The sequence below is a fragment of the Trichomycterus rosablanca genome, chromosome 15, assembly GCF_030014385.1.
Source record: "Trichomycterus rosablanca isolate fTriRos1 chromosome 15, fTriRos1.hap1, whole genome shotgun sequence".
Classification (NCBI taxonomy): domain Eukaryota; kingdom Metazoa; phylum Chordata; class Actinopteri; order Siluriformes; family Trichomycteridae; genus Trichomycterus; species Trichomycterus rosablanca.
The window spans coordinates 23,480,544-23,503,573 of NC_086002.1; the positions used below are offsets into that span (position 1 = coordinate 23,480,544).

Below are 23,030 nucleotides of genomic sequence, written 5' to 3' on the forward strand. Positions count from 1 at the left end.
TGTGTTTGGGGTCGTTATCCTGTTGGAAAACTGCCATGAGGCCCAGTTTTCGAAGGGAGGGGATCATGCTCTGTTTCAGAATGTTACAGTACATGTTGGAATTCATGTTTCCCTCAATGAACTGCAGCTCCCCAGTGCCAGCAACACTCATGCAGCCCAAGACCATGATGCTACCACCACCATGCTTGACTGTAGGCAAGATACAGTTGTCTTGGTACTTCTCACCAGGGCGCCGCCACACATGCTGGACACCATCTGAGCCAAACAAGTTTATCTTGGTCTCGTCAGACCACAGGGCATTCCAGTAATCCATGTTCTTGGACTGCTTGTCTTCAGGAAACTGTTTGCGGGCTTTCTTGTGCGTCAGCTTCCTTCTGGGATGACGACCATGCAGACCGAGTTGATGCAGTGTGCGGCGTATGGTCTGAGCACTGACAGGCCGACCTCCCACGTCTTCAACCTCTGCAGCAATGCTGGCAGCACTCATGTGTCTATTTTTTAAAGCCAACCTCTGGATATGACGCCGAACACGTGGACTCAACTTCTTTGGTCGACCCTGGCGAAGCCTGTTCCGAGTGGAACCTGTCCTGGAAAACCGCTGTATGACCTTGGCCACCATGCTGTAGCTCAGTTTCAGGGTGTTAGCAATCTTCTTATAGCCCAGGCCATCTTTGTGGAGAGCAACAATTCTATTTCTCACATCCTCAGAGAGTTCTTTGCCATGAGGTGCCATGTTGAATATCCAGTGGCCAGTATGAGAGAATTGTACCCAAAACACCAAATTTAACAGCCCTGCTCCCCATTTACACCTGGGACCTTGACACATGACACCAGGGAGGGACAACGACACATTTGGGCACAATTTGGACATGTTCACTGTGGGGTGTACTCACTTATGTTGCAAGCTATTTAGACATTAATGGCTGTGTGTTGAGTTATTTTCAGAAGACAGTAAATCTACACTGCTATACAAGTTGTACACTGACTACTCTAAGTTATATCCAAGTTTCATGTCTATAGTGTTGTCCCATGAAAAGATATAATGAAATATTTGCAGAAATGTGAGGGGTGTACTCACTTTTGTGATACACTGTATATATATATATATATACCATTCCAAAGTCCTACTGCATACTGGGAGAAACATCACAGGATAACAATGGAATGTGGGTAATAGTCTGTACAAAACTGTGGTCTGATTTAGACTTGCAAAAAGGAGAGCATTATGTACACTCCACCCCAGGACCTCTACTATTTGATGTCTATTTTAATCTGTTCTGACCATTCAACAAGATCCTTTGGAAAGTTCCAGCCAGGGTGAGAATCATACAGAAGAGAGACTTTCTTCAGTCAGCCCTCTAAACATTTTGTGGTTATGTAGAAAGATGTTCTGACCTTGAGACCTCACTAATGTCTGTAATTTCCCAGTGAAGATCCTTGGAGATTTTCTGGCCACTCGAGTAATCCTCCTCATGTTCTCCTCCGGGCAGAATCTCAACATCTCCAGTAGCTTTAAACTTACAGGCCTGATAGTGTTGCTGCCTTTACAGAATATGTATGCATTATCATTTATTAGCATTATATGCAGCATGCTAATTTTCTGGCCACTCGAGTAATCCTCCTCATGTTCTCATCCAGGCAGAATCTCAACATCTTCAGTAGATTTAAACTTCTTTAAACTTTCATTACATGTCAGATAGTGATCAGCATGCTACTGCTCAAGCTAATGCAGGGTTTTCTAAAGCAGTCCTCATGGACCTTCACCCTGTTTCCCAGGTCCTAACTCACCTGTACCAGGTGCTTGGCGTTCAGTCTACCAGATTAATACTGCTAGTAGCAGTAACCTGATGGACTCTCCAATCTTACTGCACTGTACAGAAGGAGGAGATGAAGGTCCATCAGCACTTCAGAGTGGGTTTGAGAGTTTTAATGTTGTACAGGAAGTAATGTCATGAACGTTTACAGATTAGAGCAGTAAGAAGCTAAACAGCTAAAAAGTGTCACCATGTAGAATCCCAGTGTGAAGAGTAGATGGTGTTTATCTCCACTGCTCTTCATCTTCTTCTCATAATTCAATGTATGTTAGAACCAGATGCTGAAGAAGAAATCGGACATGATCAGATGTTTCAGTCACCTATCAGACTCAACACAATGAATACCAGTATAAACACTGGCACACACACACACACACACACACACACACACACACACACACACACACACACAAACACCAGCTGGAACAATTATAGAACATTTTACACAATTTGTTGTTCACTGAAGAACCCTGATACAGATGAAGTTCTGCTAATGAGCAGTTGTGATTTTACAATACTACTGCATGTGTATGTAGTGTGTGTGTGTGTGTGTGTGTGTGTGTGTTTAAGCAACAGTAAGTTACCTTAGTTTCTTCAGGTTACATTGTGGATCCTCCTGTAGATCTTTGAGCAGTTTTACTCCTGATTCTCCTGGATGATTATTGTCGCTCAGTTGCAGTTCTATCAGACGTGATGATGGATTTGATTTCAGAGCTGAAGCCAGAGCAGTAAAACCTTCATCTGTAATACTGCAGCTATTTAACCTGCAGAAGAAAATCATATAAAGAAAATCATACATCATCTTCTCCCACCTCCTCCTCCATCTCCATTCAGATCCACAACCAGACAACATCACTGAGAAATCTTCAACATGTAAAACTATTCTATTATATTAATGATAAAGTGTTTTATCTTGTGTGCTGAAAATGAGTAAAACATCAAACTCATACACACATCAATAACAGTTTCTGTATGAATCTTACTCCAGTTTCTACAGTTTACAGTGTGGATTCTCCAGTCCAGCAGAGAGCAGCTTCACTCCTGAATCCTTCAGTTCATTATAACCCAGGTACAGATGTTTCAGACTGGAGGAGTTTAAACTGAGAACTGAGGACGGAACTTCACAACTTTCCTCTGTTAGATTACAATCAACCAACCTGGAGAGAAATAATCAGATCAATCAGAGAAATGAAAGATGTCCCCGCAGCAATAGGTAGACTCCAAGTAGCAGATCTGATAATATTACCCAGACTGCATTGCGGATGAAAGTGAAAGCAGTTGAACTGATGATGCTGACTTAGTAATCATTCCAACATGAGTGTAACTTGTGATTTCAAACTAATAGTTCATTTGACATTTTAAAGGTTTTTAGAGATCAAATGTGGAATCTTCAGTAGATCTTTGCTAGCTGGTAGATCATTTAGCAACAATCACACTACAACATCTACACATTCAAAAAGCATAAACCCTCCCAAACACCAACTAATGAAACCTGGTATTTCAGTTCTAGATTAATTAATGATGCTTCATAATCAGACAGGAGTTTGGATCATGTTTTTTCCAAAATGGCCAAACAATTTATCAAGAGTAAATATCAAATAATAATGTACAATATGTATGTTAGTTCAATTTGTATGTTAGTTCTAACAGTAAGTCAGGTGAACGAGTTTCACCTCACAGAAACCTACTGCTCATCTGCACTTGAAAGCAGTCTTCAGTCTACAAAGATCTTCTGTATTTACAGTGTGAAAGTGAAGATCTTACCCCAGTATCTCCAGTTCACAGTGTGGATTCTCCAGTCCAGCAGAGAGCAGCTTCACTCCTGAATCCTTCAGTTTATTGTAACTCAGGTTCAGATGTTTCAGACTGGAGGAGTTTAAACTGAGAACTGAGGACAGAACTTCACAACTTTTCTCTGTTAGATTACAATTCCACAACCTGGAGAGACATAATCAGATCAATCAGAGAAATGAAAGACGTCACCCTGCAGCAGTAGGTGGAATCCAAGTAGCAGATCTGATAATATTACCCAAAGTGCAGTGCAGATGAAAGTGAAAGCAGTTGAATTGATGATGCTGAATCAGTAATTGTTCCAACATGAGTGTAAAATGTGATTTTAGACTTAAAGTGGATTCCACATTTTAAAGATTTTCAGAGATCAAATGTGGAATCTTCAGTAGATCTTTGTTAGCTGGTAGATCATTTAGCAACAATCCGACTACAACACCTACACAATCAAAACCAAAAACCCTCCCAAACACAAACTAATGAAACCTGGGATTTCTGTTCTGGTTGTTTAATAATGGTTCAGAATCACAAAGGAGTTTTCATAGTGGTGTTCAAACTCTTAATATATCAGGATGGTGGGTGAAGCAGCTGGTAGAGTGAGTACTGCACTGTAACACAGTTTCTGAGCTCATAGGTTCAGTTATCATTTTTAGTTATTGTCTGTGTTTTGTATGTTCTCCTGATAGTTCCATGTATTTTCAGGTTTTTTTTTTCTGAACACAAAAGCACACTGAGGGTAAATTAGCTGCTCTAAGTGGCTCCTGGTGTAAGTTATTGTATCTAAAAGACTGAGTGTGCATGTGTGTGTGCACATGAAAGAAAACACACTCCCTGCTTTCAGGTGGTGTGGGTCTTATGGGAAAAGAGAATTTTTTCACCAGGAGGCACCACATGAACACCCTGTATAGTCAGAAGGTAAAGTCAGACAAATTGAAATTTATGATGATGTACTAAACTGTCCGAGTTGTGATGTAAATGCGTTTTCCAACATGACCGAACAATTCATCAAGTGTAGATATCAAATAATAATGTACAATTTGTATGTTAATTCTAACAGTAAGTCAGGTGAACGAGTTTCACCTCACAGAAACCTACTGCCTGATGTGCACTTGTAAACAGTCTTCACCATTTCTTCAAGATACTTACCACAGTATCTCCAGTTTACAGTGTGGATTCTCCAGTCCAGCAGAGAGCAGCTTCACTCCTGAATCCTTCAGGTCGTTGTTACTCAGGTTCAGATGTTTCAGACTTGAGGAGTTTAAACTGAGAACTGAGGACAGAACTTCACAACTTTTCTCTGTTAGATCACAATCCCACAACCTGGAGAGAAATAATCTCATCAATCAGAGAAATGAAAGACGTCACCCTGGAGCAGTAGGTAGAATCCCAGTAGCAGATCTGATAATATTACCCAGAGTGCAGTGCAGATGAAAGTGAAAGCAGCTGAATTAATGATTCTGAATCAGTAATAATTTCAACATTGGCTCTCAAAGTGTGTGTGTGTGTTGCCCTGATATGGTCTATTTGTTTACACTGAATGTTTTTTTTTTCAGGATGAAGTGACTAGTGTAAATGAATAAATGTGTATAAAACTTTGTGAAAGTGAAGATCTTACTCTAGTATCTTCAGTTTACAGTGTGGATTCTCCAGTCCAGCAGAGAGCAGCTTCACTCCTGAATCCTTCAGTTTATTGTTACTCAGGTTCAGATGTTTCAGACTGGAGGAGTTTAAACTGAGAACTGAGGACAGAACTTCACAACTTTCCTCCGTTAGATTACACTCCCACAACCTGGAGAGAAATAATCAGATCAGACTACACTGCAGATAAAAGTGAAAACAGTTAAAATGATGAATCCACCAAAAGCAGGACTGATCTACTGTATTGATTTACAAAGGAGTGGAGCTTCACATCTCTACACAGTCCAAAGCGCTGTGTCCTGTAGCTGTGTAGCACCTGAGAATTAATACAATATTACTCACAACTTGATTTCAATCTCCATCCTGAAACAGATGAGAGTGACTGTGTGTGTGTGTGTGTGTGTGTGTCACCAGTGTGTTTTCCTACATTCTTGGATGTGTTTTCGAGTAGCACTGGATCCACCGTAGTCCTGACCAGTATGAAGTGGTCCAATCATTTGATCTAAATTAAATTTACATTCCATAATTACTCACTATTTTACTCTGTAGATGTTTCACTCTCACTGCTGTATTTCTGCACAGCACGACTGGGAACTAATTCTTTTTAGCTCCTGAAAATATAATTACACATCAGTCAGATCAATTCCCTCCATGCTAACATCCTCAGATCTCTGCAAAAGTGGGCTAGTGTACTTTACTGCTGCACCACTTGAGCGCCCCGTTTATGCTAACATGAGTGTCTTTATTTAAAAAGATTGTCTATTATTAATGCACTTCTCCCTTTATTACTGAACTTGTGTTCACCATTTAGACCTGAGATTTTTGGAGCTCTGTGGTTAATGATTTCCTCCATTTCACATCAGATTTTATACTCAGTATCATTAGCAGAGTGCAAGTTAGTAGGTGGTGCAGAAACAGTGAACATTACTATTTACATTATAATTAAGTTAATAAATTAGATGTTATTTTCAGACACATTTGGAGATCAGACTGCAACACTTCTACACCATCTCAGCTTCGTACATTTAACGATTAATGTTTGTGTGATTAAATCTTGAATCATATGTCAATAAATGACTCACTCAGCTTTTCTCAATTCTTTCAACACTGGCAGCATCTTCAGAAGACCTTCATGAGATGGATAATATTTCCTCAAATCCAACTCATCCAGCTTCTTTTCTGAGTTCATCAACACAAACACCAGAGCTGACCACTGAGCAGGAGACAGACGGAGTTCATCGTGATAAGCATAACCTCTTCTGTTTAGGTATTTTTGGACTTCCTGCACTAGAGAATCATCGTTCAGCTCATTCAGACAGTGAAACAGATTGATGGATTTCTCTGGAGAGAGATTCTCACTGATCTTCTCCTTGATGTACCTGACTGTTTCCTCTTTGTTGTAAGAGCCACTTCCTGTTTGTGGCAGTAGGCCTCGTAAGAGAGTCTGATTGGACTCCAGTGGGAGACCCAGGAGGAAGCGGAGGAAAAGATCCAGGTGTCCATTCTCACTCTGTAAGGCCTTGTCCACTGCACTCTTCAGAAAGGCAGACATAGGGTTTCTAAAGATGTTAAAGAATCCAGTATGTTTCTTCACCAGCACATTTCTGTTTTTGTTAATGAAGGTGAGAAATACATATAAAGCAGCCAGAAACTCCTGAACACTCAGGTGCACAAAGCTGAAGACCTGACCCAAGTGCAGCCCAGTCTCTTTTTTGAAGATTTGGGTGCAGATTCCTGAGTACACTGATGTGCTTTTGACATCAATGCCACATTCTGTCAGGTCTTCTTCATAGAAGATCAGGTTTCCTTTCTCTAGCTGTTGGAAGGCCAGTTTCCCCAGTGCCAGTATCATCTCACTGGTCTGGTGTGGATCAGGGTCAGATTTCCCATGGTACTTTTGTTCCTTGTGTTTTATCTGAAAGATCAGAAAGTAAGTGAACATTTGAGTCAAAGTTTTGGGGATCTGTTTCCCCTCGGCTCCACCCAGAATTCTCTCTAGAACAGAGGCTGAGATCCAGCAGAAAACTGGAATGTGACACATGATGTAGAGGCTTCTTGATGACTTTATGTGAGTGATAATTTTACTAGCCAGGATCTCATCACTGATCCTCTTCCTGAAGTACTCCTCTTTCTGAGGGTCACTGAACCCTCGTACCTCTGTTACCTGGTCTACACACTCAGGAGGGATCATATTGGCTGCTCCTGGTCGAGTGGTGATCCAGAGGTGAGCAGAGGGAAGCAGGTTCCCCTTGATGAGGTTTGTCAGCAGCACATCCACTTTTACTGACTTTGTTATGTTACACAATCGCTCATTATTTTGAAAATCTAGAGGAAGTCGACACTCATCCAGACCATCAAAGATGAACAAAACTTTATAAGCATCACAGTCTAATGATGGTAGGTCTTTTACTTCTGGGAAAAACTGATGAAGAAGTTCCATCAAACTGAGATTTTCCTGCTTCATCAAGTTCAGCTCTCTAAAAGGAAGTGGAAATATGAAGATGACGTCCTGATTTGCTTTTCCTTCAGCCCAGTCCAGAATGAACTTCTGCACTGAGACTGTTTTTCCAATTCCAGCGATTCCTTTAGTCAGCACAGTTCTGATGGGCGTGTCTTTAAAGAGGTCATTGCATTTGATGGGTTTCTCCTGTGTTACTGGTCTCCTGGATGCTGCTTCAATCTGTCTGACCTCATGTTCATTATTGACGTCTCCACTCCAACCCTCTGTGATGTAGAGCTCTGTGTAGATCTCATTTAGAAGTGCTAAGCTTCCATGCTGGGAGATTTCTTCATTAATTCTTTTAAATTTCTCTCTCAGATTGGATTTGAGCTTTTTCTGATATACAGAGACTAATAGTTCTAATAAACAAACAAAGGTGATCAATATTTTACTGCATGATCAATAAATAATAATAATAATAATAATAGTTACATTTTTATAGCGCCTTTCACAGACCCAAGGACGCTTTACAAAGCGATAGCAAAAAAAAAAAGAAAAAAAACCTAAGTTTTTAAGTCACATTTAAAAGTGGAAAAGGAAGAGCAGTCCTGAAGAGATTGAGGAAGTGAGTTCCAGAGTTTGGGGGCCATGACACTGAAGGACCTCCCTCCCAAAGTGGAGAGTCTAGTGCGTGGAACAACAAGTAAATTATTACAAGAAGACCTAAGAGAGCGAGAGGGAGTGTAAGAGGTCAGCAGTTCTCTGAGGTAGAGGGGAGCAAGGTTATGCAAGGCCTTGAAAGTAAGTAGTAAAAGATTAAACTTTATCCGGGACGAAACTGGCAGCCAATGTAACTGAAAAAGACTGGGGGTGATGTGAGCTGAATGCTTAGTGTGGGTAAGAACTCTAGCCACAGAGTTCTGAATGTACTGTAGCTTTTGTATAGATTTTACAGGGAGACCAACAAACAGGGAGTTGCAGTAGTCAATACGGGACATAATGAAGGCATGAACCAAGGTTTTTGCATCTTTATCGGTCAGGAACGGTCGAAGATGAGCAATGTTATGTAAATGAAAGTATGCTGTCTTAGTGAGGAACTTGATATGCAGATCAAAATTAAGTGATGAGTCGAATAAAACACCAAGCTTCCTAACAACAGGTGCAGGCTTAAAGAGCAGGCCATCAATACTAACTGAAAAATTGAATGACTTTGACAATAGATGTTTAGGGCCAACCAGTAAGACTTCAGTTTTTTCAGTATTTAGCATAAGAAAGTTATTGTGCATCCAGAGCTTTAAATCAGAAATACAGTTAATTAATGTACTGGAATGGGAAACTGAGGATGTGTGTGTACTGAGATATAACTGAATATCATCAGCATAACAATGAAAATTTAGGCCATGAGTATAAATGATCTGGCCAAGGGGTAAAATGTAAATTACAAAAAGTAGAGGTCCAAGAACTGAGCCCTGTGGGATGCCACATGTAACAGTAAAAGTAGAGGACTTCTGTGAACCTAATGTGATGAACTGCTGTCTGTCTGTAAGATACAACCTGAACCACTGTAAAGCTGTGTCAGTGATACCAATAGAGAAAAGGCGAGAAATGAGAACATCATGATTAACAGTATCAAAAGCTGCACTTAAGTCGAGGAAGAGGAGAATATTGAGAGAACCACTATCAGCAGACTGGAGAAGATCATTAACTACTCGCAGAAGAGCTATTTCAGTGCTGTGGTGAGTATGGAAACCCGACTGAAATGGCTCATAGAGAGCATTATCACTCAGAAATGTCTGGAGTTGGGAAGCAACCACTCTTTCCATTACTTTAGCTAAGAATGGAAGGTGTGAGATGGGTCTGTGATTAGAAAGTGAAGACGAGTCCAATTTAGGTTTCTTAAGTATAGGAGTAATAACTGCAGCAGTTTTAAGGGCAGTAGGAACACAACCAGAAGAGAGACATGAATTTATCACTGTAACAATTGGGATGTTGATTACAGATGAACAGGCCTTAAGTAGAGGGGTGGGAGCAGGGTCAAGCTGACAGGAGGAAGCTTTAGACTTAGTGATGAGTTCAGAAACCAAGGAAGAGTCAGCAGGTGTGAAACAAGTTAGCTTTGTGTTCAAAGTAGAAGAGTCAGTGAAGACGAATGACTGAGAAGTAGAAGGAAAGAGGCTATAGATCTGATTAATTTTCTTTACAAAAAATGTAGAAAGTCCTGACATTGTTCAGCTGAATAGGTACATGCTGATACAGGAGGATGGAGGAGTTTGTTAACAGTTTGGAAGAGAGCTTTTGGCCTAGACTTAGCATTATTAATGATGGAGGAGTAGTAGTTAAAGCAGGCAGTATTATGGGCATCCCTATATTTGTGGGTGTGTTGACTGTACAGTAGAGAGTGGACAGTTAGGTCAGTTTTTTATACAGGTGCTCAAGACGCCGACCAATGGCCTTCAGCACCCTTAGTTCAGGGGTAAACCACGGACAAGAGCGAGTGGTAAAGAGAAGTCTGTTCTTAAAAGGGGCAAAATCATTAAGTGGTCCAGAGATAGTGTCATTATAAAGGGAAACCACACTCAGGGGATGGTAGGTTATGTAAATCAGACAGGACTGAAGACTTAAGAGAAGCAGCAAACAGATTAAGATTGACAGACCTAATATCACGATAGACAACAGGAAATTTTCACAAGGGGAAGGAGTAGAAGTGTGGAAACTACATTCAATGAGCTTATGGTCAGAAATACCAGAAACTGAACCAGAGACAGAGATATCATTCAAACCAGTAGAGCAAAGTAAATCAAGAGTATGACCATGAGGGTGAGTTGGAAAGTCAACATGCTGCAACAGGTTAAAACACTCTAAAACTGAAATAAACAGATGTAAAAGAGCATTTAGTATCAACATGGATATTAAAGTCACCCAGCACTATTATGGCAGAGCAAAGAGATGAGATGATTGTAAGAAGTTCATTAAGTTCAGACAAGAAGTTTGTAGCAGGTTTGAGAGGGCGATAAACTAACAGAAGCAGTAAAGATGAGGAGGAGACAATCTTTAAAGCAATATATTCAAAGGTTGTGGTATTGAATAGTGAAAGTTCTTTAACTGTCAAACCAGAATGATGAACCACAGCCAGACCACCTCCTCTCCCTTTCAGTCAGGGTTTGAGAGATAACTGTAGCCTGGGGGTGTCAGCATGTTTAAATGTAAATAGTCAGCAGGTTGTTGCCAGGTTTCAGAAAGAAAAAACATATCCACTTTTTTCTGGATGATGAGGTCATTGATTAACGAGGCTTTATTAGTTATGGATCGTGCGTTAAGATGGGTGAGGTTAAAACAGCGACAGCTTGGGAGGGAAGTTTCAACCAGTTTTGAAAGTGGACGAAGATGGCCATGATTTACTCCACGGATGGCTTTAGTGTCACACCGGCGAGGACGATTATATGTCCATATAGTCGGGATCCACGCATCAGAGCCATCATAGCCATAACTAAACGAGGGTCCACTTTTTAAACGGTGGATGTAACGTGGACGTCCAGTTCCAAGTGACCGGCAGAGATTTTATGATGCAGAATCCAAGCGTGCATGGCAGTCGAGGTGTTTAAGTTTAGACCGTGAGTATTTAAACATTGCCAAAGCATAAAAACAAAAAAATTTAAAATGCACAGCACAACTCTATGCCGAAAACAAAAACTCTGGACACCGGCCGTAGACATAACAGATGCTCAGACCACACATGTTAGCCAACAAAAACTCACTGCACCAAGCAGAAATGCTATAGCTTACCACAGAACAAACTGGCAACAGCAACAAAGCAAGGGAGTAGAAATACACTCACCACAGATGCAGTCACAGTGTAGGAGAAGAGGGCTCGTGCAGGTGAAAAGCATGAATGTCAACAGGCATTATCACAAGCAAGTTTCAGCTTGCAAATTGAAAATAGAAAGACGAGTCCGTCAATACAGGAGAGTCCAAAAGACCCGCAAAAGGAAAAACAAAGGAAAAACAAAACAAAGCAAAAACACCAGCGAGTGTTCTCATCTAATATAGTAAGTACCTGGTGCTCATAAAACATTATATAATAGATTTTAATGGCCAATCAAAAGCCAAGATGATTCTTGAACCAAGATGAATATGTAAAAAAAAAAATCTAATGGTAAAGAAGTAAATAATTTAGGTATTTAGATCTCTTACTCCTCTGCAGGGTGTTAGCGAGGTCTGTCTGGTTCATGATCTTCAGAACATTCAGTGTGATCTTTAGCGCCCCCTCTCTGAAACTACTCAGACCTTCCTTGTCCTTCACCTCCTGCTTAGAGCATGCTGGGTAATCTTCATTCAGGAGCTTTTTGAACTTGTTTAGCTCATTCTTTAACATGTTGATGACTTTGAGCTCCAGTTCCTGTTGAGGAATTTAGAGGAATAGATCATCACAATAAGTGGCATTAGGTAATTAAAGATGAGTGACGTGACCATATAATGAATGATGTAGTTCTAACATTATACTGAAACTAGTTGTTGTGAGTCCCATTAACCCCATATAAAACACATACGTAAGAACCAGAACAACATCTAAGGAGGGTCCAGAATTCAAAATCAACATAAGATCCCTTACAGTATTCATTTTACCTACAGACAACTAGACAAGCATCATTATTATTACACACATACAGGGGTTGGACAAAATAACTGAAACACCTGGTTTTAGACCACAATAATTTATTAGTATGGTGTAGGGCCTCCTTTTGTGGCCAATACAGCGTCAATTCGTCTTGGAAATGACATATACAAGTCCTGCACAGTGGTCAGAGGGATTTTAAGCCATTCTTCTTGCAGGATAGTGGCCAGGTCACTACGTGATGCTGGTGGAGGAAAACGTTTCCTGACTCGCTTCTCCAAAACACCCCAAAGTGGCTCAATAATATTTAGATCTGGTAACTGTGCAGGCCATGGGAGATGTTCAACTTCACTTTCATGTTCATCAAACCAATCTTTCACCAGTCTTGCTGTGTGTATTGGTGCATTGTCATCCTGATACACGGCACCGCCATTGGATGCACATGGTCCTCCAGAATGGTTCGGTAGTCCTTGGCAGTGACGCGCCCATCTAGCACAAGTATTGGGCCAAGGGAATGCCATGATATGGCAGCCCAAACCATCACTGATCCACCCCCATGCTTCACTCTGGGCATGCAACAGTCTGGGTGGTACGCTTCTTTGGGGCTTCTCCACACCGTAACTCTCCCGGATGTGGGGAAAACAGTAAAGGTGGACTCATCAGAGAACAATACATGTTTCACATTGTCCACAGCCCAAGATTTGCGCTCCTTGCACCATTGAAACCGACGTTTGGCATCGGCACGAGTGACCAAAGGTTTGGCTATAGCAGCCCGGCCGTGTATATTGACCCTGTGGAGCTCCCGACGGACAGTTCTGGTGGAAACAGGAGAGTCGAGGTGCACATTTAATTCTGCCGTGATTTGGGCAGCCGTGGTTTTATGTTTTTTGGATACGATCCGGGTTAGCACCCGAACATCCCTTTCAGACAGCTTCCTCTTGCGTCCACAGTTAATCCTGTTGGATGTGGTTTGTCCTTCTTGGTGGTATGCTGACATTAACCTGGATACCGTGGCTCTTGATACATCACAAAGACTTGCTGTCTTGGTCACAGATGCGCCAGCAAGACGTGCACCAACAATTTGTCCTCTTTTGAACTCTGGTATGTCACCCATAATGTTGTGTGCATTGCAATATTTTGAGCAAAACTGTGCTCTTACCCTGCTATTTGAACCTTCACACTCTGCTCTTACTGGTGCAATGTGCAATTAATGAAGATTGGCCACCAGACTGGTCCAATTTAGCCATGAAACCTCCCACACTAAAATGACAGGTGTTTCAGTTATTTTGTCCAACCCCTGCACATACATACATACCTTAAATATGGATTCCAACTGATCTCTGTAAGTAACAGTTAATTTCTTCTTTTGTGCTCTGTAAATAAAAGAAAATAAGGAATTGTGCAGCTTTTCAGTCTTTATTATACAACATCAATAAATATACACAGCAGTACTGAACACTAGCATGTTCCATCATCCAGTTATTGAAATATTTCCTAGCTAATTAGAAAAGTCTAAATGAATTGATTAGTTAAGTAAGTTTAATGAGTTTGAACTGGAGGCACTAGAACATGATATTATACTGACCTCAGATCAGGAGAACATCCTCCATCTTTAAAGTGAAATGGGTGATGCATTGACCAGTCGCTCTTCATGGAGACACAGCTGGGTTCAGGTGAATCTGGTCTCCCACCCTCAATCACACTGGGGTATAGGTACAACCGAACATAAAAGAACTACAATGAATGTGTAGAGGTTGAAATATGAAATAAAGAATCTCTAAATTGGTTTGGATGCTCCACTAACCAGTCACTCTTTATTAATAATTTTAAAAAAAAGTATTTTTTTAAACGTTACTTAGTTCTGATGAGGAATCATCAGCCCATACTGAAACCCTAATGCACTAACATACCATGATATTATACTGACCTCAGATCAGGAGAACATCCTCCATCTTTAAAGTTAAGTGGTTGTCCCATTGACTGGTCGCTCTTCATGGAGACACAGCTGGGTTCAGGTGAATCTGGTCTCGTACCCTCCATCACACTGAAGTAAGGGTAAAACCAATAAATAAATAAACTATATAAAAAAGCACAAGGGTACCTGAAAGTTTCAGTTGAGATTAACACCTCCAGGTACATGACAAAGTGATCAGACAGCTAGCTTAACTAGCAGTTGGTTTAGTTCATCTAAACTCACATTTTGCTGTGTTTATGTAATTACAGAAAAGAGGAGGTGAAGTAGAGAAGTAGAGATCAGCCATATCCCTGTAGGTTCAATTACACTGGACAAACTATTCAATGAATTTAAACACCCAAGGGAAATGGGACTTAATCACATACAAATTATGCTGTAGACATGGCAAGCAAGGTACTAAACATAACTCTAACCATAACTACAGTGCAAAAATTGTGAGCTTTCTTAGGTCTATACAACTACTGTAGCCCCTGTGTAGAATCTTATGCTGCTATTTTACAACCACTATCTGATCTGCTTAAAGGGATACCTGGACAACACCCTGTTGTACACACAAGTGCTTTTATGAAGCTAAAATCAGCCTTGGTCTCTGCACCAGATCTTTCATTAGTATTTGTGCCACGAATGCTAGAAAAAACAGTCAATAGTCAAAAGGTTCTCATTCTGTGTCAGCACTGCTTAAATAGGTGTGGGGTGTGGTAAAATGTCAAGGTGTCCATAAACTTTTGGTAACTTGTCCTTCTTCTCTGACCTTTCAGTAATTGTAAACCACAGAACCTGTCTCCCCCTCTGAATGTTAAATAACCCCAACACCCCAAACCATTATCTTGGTTCTGCTTGTAAATAATTATCTTTGGTTCCAGCAAGTAAGCTTAAACATAGACTCACATTCTCATGTACACATCTTATCTCCTCTATATAAACTCAACCCTCCCTGTAATAAACTGAAAGTTTACTCTGATAGGAATCCACAACGGACCCATGAACAACCCTTCCTCTTTTATGGTGTCTTCACTGACATAGCAGCTTCTTAAAAGTTTAAACTCTTGATGTGAAGTTTTCATGCATGTTTTAGTTTTATGTATATTATTGTGTTTCTGTTATTAGTATTTGAAAAGGAAGCAGATTTTAGAATGATTTATCCTAAAAGGTGTTTTAAAACCAGATTAGTCTAGATTTCCGTTTTCTAAAAACGTGTTCGTTTGGAAAACATCCGTGTTGGTGTGGGACAGGATCAAAATGAGCTGTATTTTCAGGCAGTGCCCCTTACAAAACACATCAGAAATAAAAAAAATCAATACTTAAAACTTCTGCATTAAGTACAGATTTATAACATTCACATATTATATTTTATATTCAGATACTCACCGTGATTTTCTCTCCTCCACACTAAATCCAAATCCAGCTTTTACTTTCACTTCAACCGAACCGGTTTTAAAGCTACCTTTAACTGCTCCTCCAAATCTCCCACTTTCTGAGTTCAATAGTCGCGAGTACGTATCTAACTCTACACTGGATGGGATTTTTAATTTTTAAACAGTTAGACATACAGAATTAGACAGTAATCAAAATGATACTTTTATTCGTGTAAATAAGATTGAACAGCCTTCACGTGAAAAAAATAAATACAATTGTCATGTCTTGTTAGAACCTTTCTTTATTTATGGTACTTTTCCTCCCTCTACTGGTGTTTTACAGTAATTTGTCATTTTCTTGTTTAATTCCAGTTATTGTTGGTGAGTTGATGGGTTACCAGGTTATAGTTCATGGTGTGACCAGGAAAATCATATATTTATGTTTACATTTAACTGTAGTATTACACAAGTGTTAGTGTAATGCTGTTGATATGTTACATTGAAATACGTTTATATGGAAATGTTGCCAGTGTCAAACTAACAATGACTGACAGTTATTTGCACTATTTATAAGTTATGTACAGTTACATGCATATCATTTGAATATGGCATTTGTATGGTATAATTTGGTAGCTGTTATTTACAATATTATGCTTGTGAATGTTCTCTGAATAGCATTCAACAGTTTAACTGGAGCTTCCTTTCTGTATCATTTCAGTTTTACAAAAAATTTTCTTGAGAAATGAAGACAACAGTAAAGAGCATTTAACTTTACTCCAGCTTCTGATTTTTACTTGGAACTTTGTTAGCTATCTGTCGTTTTGTGTACAGACACACACTGAGGGCAGAATCGTAAAAAAGCGTCTTCACGGCGTGCACAACAGCATTAAGAGAACGAAAGCATCGTGCACGCAAAAAGCCTCCACATCCACCTCTTATCCATCTTTGGAAGAGTAATTTATGATGTCATATACTAGTGAAGTTGGATTGGAACAACTATCATGGATCATGGCGTCACAGAGAAGGACGCTGCACACAAAACAAAATCACAGTCTTCCACCTCGTCCACCTCCTCTAAATCCTCCTCAGCTAGCAGGGCGGCAGCCAGGGCCCGTGCTAAAGTTGAAGCTGCACGTGCACGCACCCCTTTCGTTCAGTGAGAACCTAAATTAAAAAAAGGACTGTGAAATAAGCGTTTTCTTGTGAAATTCTTGTGTTTTGTGATTTAAGGCTTTTCATTCACATATCATATGAAATATGAGGCATAATATGCAATATGAGGCGGTCCTAGCAATTATACTGCAATAAATCTAGTGTAACTGACTTTTTGTTAAAATTATGCAAAATTTTCTGTGAATTTAGTAGATAACCCTCCATATGAAATAATAACATGCTATCTTGCAGTTTTAAACTTTAAAGGGGAAATCAATTATTGGACATCATTCAGGTAAATCTCTTATTATTGCAACTAAACAATTATGTCTGGTATGTCTTATATTTAGTATGATAATCTTTTTTTGATAGAGCTACGCATGCACTCAAATACAACTACACAGCTTTTACATGTTTAGTTGTAAGAATACCCGAGACGAAGGGTCTTGATCAGCTGTTGGCCATGATTTATTCTTGCACTATTCCCAGCTTGCAGGCACGGCACAACTTGTTACTCAAACTCAAATGTAGCTTTATTGGCATTACAAAATATGGACATTTGTATTGCCAAAGCTTAGTTACATATTTATTATTATATTAAATATAATAATAAAAAATAAACAAAAAAGTAAAATAAAAAAACAACAACAAACAATTAAAGTAATAGAAAATATACAATATAGAAAAATTACAGATATACATATAAAATGTAAGAAAAACAGTGCAAAGGGTAATAACAGTTAAGCAATAAAAATTAACAGTGACATGAACTAAATTTGGGTAGTAATAAAAACAAAAGTGTGTGTGTGAGACATGGTTACCCACTGTCCCTCACCTGGTGGCAGGTGTGTATAGAGTGCTGCTAGTGTGCAGCTCTCTCTGTGCTCCTCCAGTAGGTGGGGCAGATTGTTGGGGTTTGGGAGGGAGTTGAATTTGGGGATGATGTTAAATTTGGAGAAGAATTGTGCCCGAATGTCGTGGTACTTGGTGCATTGGGTGAGGAAGTGCAGCTCCGTCTCTACTGTACTGAGAATATAAGCTACTTTCACAAAACCTCGGACTTGCAAAATCAAACAATCAACTATTTTATCTTTGCTTAAAACCCAAACACTGCCATCAAATGACACATAAATCCAGCCAATGCAGAAACACTACACAACAGTCATTACACACTACATAAAACATTACAAAACACTGTTTTTATCATAGCAAAACCAAAAATCTTTCTGGAAAGAAAATACAGTATATGAACTGCAATATATTTCTTTATTGTATATACAGTTGGCAAAGTCAATCATTTATTCTGCCTCAGAATCATGTCTCTGGGCTGGGTCAGGCCACAGGACTTCACCTACATCACAGGCACTATTTTCCCTATCTAGAAAAAAATGCTTTTGCATGCAGAATCCAGGCTTGAAAAGATTCCACTCTAATGTCATCACATGTTGCATCCACTGGCTGGAGTAAAATTTCCTGGGTATGCTGAGAAGAATTCCATAAATGAGTTTAGGAAGAGAGAGTATGGTGGAAGGCTTAGATTTATGAAACGAAGGTTATTGATAAATCACTCACATATGTTTTGACAATGGTGAAAGCTCACACTGTCAATGTACACAGGATGCTTTTTCAGCTCAGGATCCCCCACTCAAGTCCAAGCAAAGCGTCTTGTAGACCATCCAGAAATTTTAGATGTTCTGTGTTGTAGGTTCCTAATGTAACATGGTGATGCAGAACTACATTGCTGTTGATGGCCGCACATACATTTTACATTTTCAGCAATAAGCAGACGCTTTTATCCAAAGCAACTTACAGTATACAGTCTAAGCAACTGAGGGTTAAGGGCCTTGCTCAAAGACCCAACAGTGGCAACCTGGCAGTGGTGGGGTTTGAACCTGCAACCTTCTGCTTACTAGTCCAGTACCTTAACCAGATATGTTGCGACCTCTTCTCCACCTCTTTGTGAGACTAAATCCAGCTTCATTCATAGGGCCTCTCCATGGGTTTTAGTTTAAATATGACACATCATGACAGACCTCATGTTGTTGTATACATGTGTTGCTTTACACATAATACAGTATTTGATATGACTGCTTTTGTTCTTGGTCATCCTCATCTTCCTCTTCATCCACCACCTCTGACACACTCTCCTCTTCTTCTTCTATTGTTGCCCTCAATTGCTAAAGTCACAATACAGCTCAGACTAACTAATTTTATTTACTGATATGAAAAATTGTAATAAAGCTGCTACAATCTCACTGTTTCAGTACTAATGTATAGAAGGAGGAGATGTGTATAAGAAGTGATATCATAAGAGGAGCACACAGTTATACAGAAAGTATGTTTACAGATTTGAGCAGTAAGAAGCTGAACAGTGTCACCATGTAGAATCCCAGTGTGAAGAGTAGATGATGTTTATCTCCACTGCTCTTCTCAAATAATTCTAAGTGTATTAGAATCAGAAGCTGTCACCTATCAGACTCGACACAATCAGAACCAGTAAAAACACCAGCACACACACACACACCAGCTGGAACAATAATAGAACATTTTACATGATTCATTGTTCACTGAAGAACCCTGATACAGATGAAGTTCTGCTAATGAGCAGTTCTGATTACACAATAAGACAGACATACCACTGCATGTGTGTGTAATGTGTACATGTGTGTGTTTGAATGTGTCTGTGTATAAAGCAACAGTAACTTACTATAGTTCCTTTAGGTTACATTGTGGATCCACCCGTAGATCTTTGAGCAGTTTTACTCCTGATTCTCCTGGATCATTGCCGTTCAGATTCAGTTCTGTCAGACGTGATGATGAATTTGATTTCAGAGCTGAAGCCAGAGCAGTAAAACCTTCATCTGTAATACTGCAGGTCCTCAACCTGCAGAAGAAAATCATTTAATAAAAATCATACATCATCTTCTCCCACCTCCTCCTCCATCTCCATTCAGATCCACAACCAGACATTACTGAGAAACTTTTAACATGTAAAACTATTCTATTATATTAATGATAAAGTGTTATATAGTGGTAAAAATGAGTAAAATATCAAACTCCTACACACATCAATAACAGTTTCTGTATTAATGATCTTCTGTATCTACAGTGTAAAAGTGAAGATCTTACTTCAGTATCTTCAGTTTACAGTGTGGATTCCCCAGTCCAGCAGAGAGCAGCTTCACTCCTGAATCCTTTAGGTCATTGTTACTCAGGCTCAGATGTTTCAGACTGGAGGAGTTTAAACTGAGAACTGAGGACAGAACTTCACAACTTTTCTCTGTTAGATTACAACCCCACAACCTGGAGAGACATAATCAGATCAATCAGACACAGTATCAGTATAAATATTTTGCCATCAATCACAAACACAGAATCATAATTTCATGAAGAAATATATTTGTTTTTCTTTTTTATTAATTGGTTAAATACATTTGAAACAAATCTTCAGTATCTACAGTGAAAAAGTGAAGATCTTACTCCAGTATCTGAGGACAGAACTGAGGACAGAACTTCACAACTTTCCTCTGTTAGATTACACTCCCAAAACCTGGAGAGAAATAATCAGATCAATTAGAGAAATGAAAGACGCCATCGTGCACCAGTAGGTAGAACCCAAGTAGCAGATCTGATAATATTACCCAGACTGCATTGCAGATGAAAGTGAAAGCAGTTGAATTGATGATTCTGAATCAACAATCATTCCAACATGAGTTTAAAAATATGATTTCAGACTTAAAATGGATTCCACAAGGTTTTCAGAGTTTAAATGTGGAATCTTCAGTAGATCTTTGTTAGCTGGTAGATCATTTAGAATTGGAACCTGGGATTTCAGTTCTATTTTAATTAATGATACTTCTTAACCAGACGGGAGGAGAAATCAGATTATCAAATGTTTTAGTGGTGTTTTTTTATTGTTAGCAGTCTTAGCTTAGCTTGCTAACAGTAACCTGAACAAATGAGGTTGATCACCACCAAACTTCGAATATATCAGGATGATGGGTGGAGCAGCTGGTAGAATGAGTACTGCACTGCAACACAGCTCCTGAGCTCCTAGGTTCAATTATTATTTTGAGTTAATGTGATGTAAATGCTAAGTTATGATGTAAAAGTTTTTTCCAATGTGGCCAAACAATTATTTAAGGATAAATATCAAATAATAATGTTTAATATATGTTAATTCTAACAATAATGTTTTTAAATAAATACAATTAACACAAATAATAAAATATACATATAAGCTTGACAACCTTGATATTTTATATCTTCCCACACAAACCACATGAACACGACCAAGTCAGGTAAACGAGTTTGATCTCAGCAAAACCTTCTGCCCAACGTGCATTTGTAACTGAGTCAATGAGTCAGTATGTATAAACCTTTGTGTTCATGAAGAACCTGATTTAGTTCCACAAATTAATTTTAGAACATTAAACTGCCAGCTAAGTCTAAGCTAAGTTGCTAAATGAACCACAAGAACTGATGATTTCTGGTTAAAATCGCCAAGTCTCAGGATCCTGAACCAGCAGTAGATGTTTTCTGGTGCTCTTACTCTTGATGAATTGATCAGAGATTAATATAAACAGGTTACTAGCTTGTAGCTAAAGAACGTTGCTCTCTCGTCTGTAAATGTCTAAAAAATAAAAAGCTAATCCTCACAAATTAATTATATTCCTGTATAGAAGAACATTGAGAAGATGAAAATAGCAGCTATGAGTTCTTTTAAAGCTAAATCACATTTTTCTTCACCCATAATAAATTACTACAGCAGGTTCAGCACCAGAAACTCAGGTGCTGCTAGTTTAGGATCTAATCTCAGGTAAGCTAGTGAACAATTATGCTAGGATGTGATGACGTATGACAGCTCTGAAAAGTTCCACACAAAGTCTGCTAAGGTTCTGTTTTTATTAAATTGATGCTTCAAAGTGAAACAGATCTTCTGTATCTACAGTGTGAAAGTGAAGATCTTACTTCAGTATCTCCAGTTTACAGTGTTGATTCTCCAGTCCAGCAGAGAGCAGCTTCACTCCTGAATCCTTCAGTTTATTGTAACTCAGGTTCAAATGTTTCAGACTGGAGGAGTTTAAACTGAGAACTGAGGACAGAACTTCACAACTTTCCTTTGTTAGATCACAATTCCACAACCTGGAGAGAAATAATCAGATCAGTATTTTATATTTATTCATTACAAACACAAAACTGCAGTTTCAGCTCTGTATAATGTTTAAAATACCTACACTCACTCTACACTGTAGAGTCTAATATGGAGAAACACTTATCTGCATCAGTGAACAGTACAAGGAGTATACTTTTAATTCAAAAAACATTCCACCGGAGATACTTCGCTCACCTGAGCCCCATGGAGCTATCCTCCCGGCAAAGCGACAAAGGCGGCGTAGGGACAGAAAGCAGAAGCGAGCCGGGCTACGCGCTAGGCTACAGGCTCCGCAAGCGAATGCTAAGCTAGCGCTGAGCAGGCTTCATGACGCTGTAAACAACCAGCTGACAGAACATCCGGACGGAATTGTTATTGTGGCAGGGGACTTTAACCACGCAGATCTGAAGTCGGTCATGCCGAAACTTCATAAATGTGTGCATTTTCCCACGAGAGAAAGAAACATTCTGGATCAGGTGTACATAAACATTCCACATGCATACAAAGCCAAAGCATCTGCACACCTCGGACTTTCGGACCACATCACCTTGAACCTGACCCCAGTGTACAAACCTTTGATCTGCAGGACACGACCAACAATCAAAACTGTACAGGTGTGGAGTGAGGATACAACCTCAATACTGCAGGACTGTTTTGACAACACAGATTGGGATTTGTTTGCACAGGGGGCAGATTTGGAGGAATATGCATCATCAGCCATGGGATACATAAACTTTTGCACTGAGAATGCTCTCACAACAAAAACAATAAAAGCGTTTCCTAATCAGAAGCCATGGTTAAACAGGAACGTACATACTCTGATTAAAAGACGTGACACAGCATTCAGGACTGGAGACAAACATGCTTATTCAATAGCTCGAAGGAACCTCAAAAAAGGCATTAAGGAGGTCAAACGCAGATACAAACAGAGTATTGAGGAGCACTTCGAGAACAACAACCCCCGCAGCATGTGGAATGGAATTAAAACACTGACGGACTACAAGACCAACACCCTGCAGGACAGTAATGACACCAGTCTACCTGATGTGTTAAATCAGTTCTTCGCTCGCTTTGATCAGCAAAACAGCAGACTTGCCTCTC

At 39.5% G+C, this 23,030-nt stretch overlaps 1 protein-coding gene and 1 pseudogene across 1 annotated transcript in view; one reads left to right on the top strand and one right to left on the bottom strand.

The window, feature by feature from the left end:
• LOC134328803 (uncharacterized) overlaps positions 1–23,030 on the top strand; it is a 450,585-nt gene that overhangs the window by 19,170 nt on the left and 408,385 nt on the right. The gene's annotated exons all lie outside the window — the stretch shown is intronic.
• On the bottom strand, positions 1,282–14,330 carry LOC134328714 (NACHT, LRR and PYD domains-containing protein 3-like; annotated as a pseudogene).